Source organism: Acomys russatus, chromosome X, assembly GCF_903995435.1.
Source record: "Acomys russatus chromosome X, mAcoRus1.1, whole genome shotgun sequence".
In the NCBI taxonomy this organism is placed as follows: Eukaryota; Metazoa; Chordata; class Mammalia; order Rodentia; family Muridae; genus Acomys; species Acomys russatus.
In genome coordinates, this window is record NC_067169.1 from 45,418,805 (window position 1) to 45,424,508 (window position 5,704).

General features: G+C 43.9%; 1 pseudogene; it reads left to right on the forward strand.

Moving 5' to 3' along the window:
* Positions 1–168: 168 nt before the first annotated feature.
* Positions 169–433, forward strand: LOC127185813 (apolipoprotein C-I-like; annotated as a pseudogene).
* The last annotated feature ends 5,271 nt before the right edge of the window (positions 434–5,704 follow it).

The following is a 5,704-nucleotide window of genomic DNA, read 5'->3' on the forward strand; positions in this document are numbered from 1 at the left end:
ACACTCTCCACTCAACTGTGGAGATTAGGGTAAGGTGTATTTCAGATATCCAGGTGAGAGGTAATGGTGGCTTGGATAAGCACAGTAAGAGGAATATGACAGTAGGAAGTTCAGGTCTAGGCAGTCCTCTGGACAGAGCCTTATATCCAGGGTGCCCCTGCAGCCACCATGAGACTCTTTATCTCCCTTCCTGTCCTGATTGTGGTCATGGTCATGGCCATGGCTTTGGAAGGCCCAGCCCCCACCCAGGTAGCCCCTGACTTGTCTAGTACATTGGAGAGCTTACCAGATGAACTGAAGGATCTTGGGAACACTCTGGAAGAAAAGGCCCAGGCAGCCATTGACCATATCAAACAGAAAGAGACTATGACCAAGACCCAACTGGCTTTCACTCAACAATATGAAGAAGAAATTCAAAACCACGTTTGCCTGAATGCTTGGCCACCTCGAAGCAAGGACTGATGTCTATGAGATGTGTCAGGTCCCTTGTCATCCCATACTAATAAAAAGCCTATAGGGAACAAATGTCCCCTGAAGTGCTCTGGACTGGGGTGGGGGCTGAGGGACAATACAGAGACCAATTTAAAAAAAAAAAAAAGAAGTTCAAGTCTATTTATAGCTTGAAGATGGAACCAAGATTTGCTGAGAAATGTATGACTATAAGAGAAATATGATCGTCTTCTGTGGTTTAGGGTAGTTTTTGACAGAGCAATGGGGCAAAATATGATCAGGAGGGATCACGGGAGAATAAAAACAGAAAAATTAGGGATTGTGAACAACAAAAAAGATGGCACTGTTAAACATAGAAGCGATGGCGGCATGTGCACGTGCTGATGAGGATGGGCCAGTAAACAGGAGCACCGCAGTGAACCGGGAGAAGAGCGAGGACTGCCACAGTCTGAGCCTTGATCGGGGATGGAATTTAGCACACAAGTACAGGCATAAAGGAGCATAAAGAAGTCAGTCATCTCTGTTAAGGAGAAATCAAGGTAAAGGTGAGCTGAAGGAATGTAGTTAGAAGAGGAAAGGTGGAAAGTTTGAGGAAAGAGAAAAAGGAAAACACCACCACCACCACCACCTCCACCACCACCACCACCACTCCTCAACTGCTGAACTTTGCCTGAGTTTGTAACTGGGAGCAAGCTCTTTATTAAAGGCTTCCTTCAGTTCCCAGTAAAATCCATGTTGCCCCTCCCCTCCAAGAGGAGGGGAAGGCAGATGCTTCCAGAGAGGACCTAGACAACAATGAAGAAAGATTGCAGAATATAAGTAATTGGCCATGCCGCCCAGCAGTGGCCCCCACTGTGAGGTCTTACAGTGCCTCCAGGAAGCCGTTGAGGAAGGAGCTTTCTTTCATCTTGGTCATTTGCTTCCTCTAAATGGAAAAGACGCTATGGGAAGTCAGGAGGCCAGAAGAAGCATTTGTCTATAAAAAGCCTGTATGACTTACTTTTGTGTTGCTAAGATCAAAATACAGAAGAAAGGGGAGAAAGGATTATTTAGGCTCATGGTTTCAGTCTACTGTGGAGAAAGGAAAAATAAAAGATGTTTTAGTTACTTTTCTGTTGCAGTGATAAAACACCATTACTAAACCAATTTATGGAGAAAAAGAGTTTATTTGGCCTTACGATTCCAGAGGTTAGGGAGTCCATCATGGCAGGAGGCATGGCAGAAGGCAGCAAGCATGGCGACGACAGGAACTGAATGCTAAGAGCATCTATTTTGAACCTTCAGCACGAAGCAGAGAAAGCAAGCTAGAAGTAGGTGAGGATTCTTACTCCCAGAGCCTGCCCCTACTAACATGCTATCTCCTAACCCTGCCCCAACAGTGCCACCAAGAGAGAAGCAAGTATTCAAATATGAGCCATTTATTCAAACCACTACAACATGGCCGCAAAGGCCTGTGGAAGAGGCTGTTTTCATGGCCAGAACCAGGAAGCAGGACACACCCAGGGATGAACAGAACCTTCAAAGGCCCACCTCTAATGCCCCTGCCAGCTGGATCCTACCTCTAACGGCTCCATAGTTTTCCAAAACAGTGCTATTAGCTGGAGAACAAGTGTCCAAATGTGAGGCTGTGAGGTAACATCTCAGATTCAAACTATACCAGCTCCCCAATCTCTGAATGTGATGAGTATGTGAGACATGGCAGCACATGCCTTAATCCCAGCACCCAGGGAGGCCAAGGCAGGCCGGTCACTATGAGTTCGAGGCCAGCCTGGTCTACATAGTGAGTTCCAGGACAGTTAAGGCTACACACTGAAACCATGTCTCAAAAAACCAAAGCAAATAAACAAACCTGGGGATGAGTGTGGCAATATGGAGGTACGGTGAAGAAGGCGACACATCTTATGTTCTCCATGGATTGTGGCTCTCAAGTGTGCCCCGCCTCCCCCCCCCCCGCCCATGGCATCAGTTTCACCTGGGAAATTGACACTCCTTGAACTCTATTGTTAATGATTTGAATGTGCTCTCTCAAAAGTTCATATTATGGCCAGCCATGGCGGTGTGTGCCTATAATCACAGCACTTGGGAGGCTGAGGCAAAAAGATTACAAGTTCAAGACCCTATTTAAAAAAGCAGGGGAGGGGCCAGGGAAATGGATAAAAACACTTGCTGGCACCCTCAGTTTGATCTCCAGAACCCATTTTTGCTGTCTCTCTTGTTTTTTCTTCTTTTTTCTTCTTTTCTTTTATTGAAAATAGATTATTTTCTTATACAATATATCCTGATTAGAGTTTCCTCTCCTAGTTCCCCCTTACCTCCCATCCAGACCCACCTCTTTCCTGTCGCTCTTAGAAAACAAACAGACCTCTAAGGCAATATGATATAGTATACTATATCATATCAAAATAGGAAAAGACAAACCAACAAAAGGAAAAGAACCCAAGAGAAGACACGAGAATCAAACCCACTCATTTGCTCACTCAGGAGTCCCATGTAAAAAAAAAAAAAACACTAAGCTAATAGCTATCATATCTATACAGAGGACCTGGTGCAGACCTGTGCAGGCCTTGTGCATGCTGCTTCAGTCTCTGTGAGCTCATATGCACTTTGATCATGTTGATTTACGGGGCCTTGTTTTCTTCTCTTCTCTTTAAATTACCCAGTGTCGGGTATTTTGTTATAGCAGCACAAACAGTCTAAGATAGTTACTAACTCAAAAACTCTGAACGCAGGGCCCACCAGGCTGTGTTTTAGCAAGATCGATGCAATTCTAGTAACTGTTTGTGAAACACTGCTTGAAGGTGGCTGGCTAAGTTTCCATCTGCTCTTATCCAGTACTGCCACCTATTGGGCAAGCTCTTCCCATGCTGCGAGGTAAATGAAACCTATTAAAAAGAAAAGGGAACTAATTTCTTGTATTTTTTCTCTTCTAAGCAACTTTACACACCAAAATAAAAAGAAAGTTTATGAGCTTTTGTATGTAAACACTAATTTCACATTGTTATAATCAACATATTTGGAGCTTTTTAAACATTTGTTTATTTAGCGTGGTGTGTGTGTGTGTGTGTGTGTGTGTGTGTGTGTGTGTGTGTGTGTTTGCAAAGACAACTTGCTGAAGTCTGTTTTCTCCTTCTACCATGTGGGTCCCAGGAATCAAACTCAGGTTATCAGGCAGAGGAAGCAGACAATACCAATATTTGGAATTAATAACATCTCAGGAAATCTTAGATGTTTGTGATCATATCTCAAATTAGTCATTCCTTGGTTTTATATGCTTAAGCTATTTCCAGCTTTCAGTAGTTATAACTAATAGCGAATACTTCTTTATAATAAACTGGGGTAATTATTTATCTGGGGTTATAATCTCCGCTAAAAATCACTTTTTCTCTTAAAACTTGGTTTTATGTGTATGAGTGTTTTGCTTTTATGTATGTATGTCTGTGTGCCATATGCATGCAGCGCCTGCCAAGGCCAGCTGAGGGTGTCAGAGGCCACAGAGCTGACGGTACAGTTGTGAGGCACCATGCAGGTGCTGGAAATTGAACCTGGGTCCTCTGGAAGAACAGCCCTTGCTCTTAACCCCTGAGCCATCTCACTAGCCCTGAGATTTCTTTCTTTCTTTCCTTTCTCTCTTTCTTTCATTCTTTCTTTCTTTCTTTTAATGACAGAAGCTTGGCATGGTGGCTCATTCCTTTAATCCTAGCACTCAGGAGGCAGAGGCAGAAAGGTTTTCTGTGATTTCAAGGCCAGCTTGTTCTACATAGTGAGTTCCAGGGAACAGCCAGAGGTGCATAGTGAGACCACGTCTTTAAAAAAAAGAAAAGAAAAGAAAGAGACAAGGTCTCACTATACTACCCAGGGTGGCCTCAAGCTCACAATGCTCCTTTCTGAGCTTTATGAGTAGCTACATCAGCATCATTTTGTCTAAGGTTTTTAACTTTGTTTTATTTTGTTTTAGACAAAATAGGCTGCCCTCACAGTTTCTGTGATGAAACACCATGACCAAAAGCCATGTTGGGGAAGAAAGGGTTTATTCTGCTCAAACTTCCACCTCACTGTTCATCACCAAAGGAAGCCAGGACAGGAACTCAAACAGGGCAGGAACCTGGAGGCAGGAGCTGATGCAGAGGCCATTGGAGGGGTACTGCTTACTGGCTTCCTTTTCATGGCTTGCTCAGCCTGCTTTCTTTTTTTTTTTTTTTTTAAGTTTTATTTATTTATTTATTACGTATACAATGTTTTTGCATGCATGTACCTCTGCAGGCCAGAAGAGGGCACCAGATCTTATTATAGATGGTTATGAACCACCATGTTGTTGCTGGGAATTGAACTCAGGACCTTTGGAAGAGTAGACAGGTCTCTTAACCGCTGAGCCATCTCTCCAGCCTTCGGCCTGCTTTCTTATAGAAGCCAGGACCACCAGCCCAGGGATGGTACCACACACAATGTGCTGGGCCCTTCCTCATCAATCGCTAATTAGGAAAATGCCTTACTACTAGATCTTATGGAGGCATTTTCTCAGTTGAGGTCCCCTCCTTTCAGAAACCTCTAGTTTGTGTGTCAAGGTGACATTAAGACTAACCAGGACAGTAGCCAAGGATGACCTGGTATTTCTGATCCTTTTGACTTGATTTCCCCAGTGCTGAGATTACAGGCATACACTACCATGCCCAGTTGTGGTGGTTTGAATGAGAATGGTCCCCATAGGTTCATACAAGGTCCTGCAAGTTGACCCCCATTTAGTGGAACTGTTTGGGAAGGATTAGGTGGCTGGGCTTGTTGGGGGGGTGGGTTTTGAGATTGTGAAAGACTCCTATGATTCACATTCTCATTCTCATTCATATTCATTCTCTCTTTCCTTCTCTCTCTCCATCCCCCTCCCTCTCTCTCCCTCCCTCCCTCTCCCCCTCTCTCTCCCCCGCCTCTCTCTCTGCCTTGTGCTTTCAGATCAAGATGTGAGTTCTACACCAAACCTCTGAAACTGTAAGGCCCAAATAAACTATCTTCTATAAGTTGCCTTGGTCATCATGTCTTATCACAGCAAAACACAAACTAACTGAGACACCGGTTTATGTAGTACTGGGCGTAGAATAGAGTCTTGTGCATGCTAGGCAAGTACTCTACCAGTTTGCTTGTGTTTAAGGAAAAAACTAGAAGTAATCCTTTAGATTACATTTGTACATTACATTTGTACGCATGAAAGAATTGGTGAACTGTCATAACGTCATCACCACCCCTGTTACTCTGCAGCCATGAT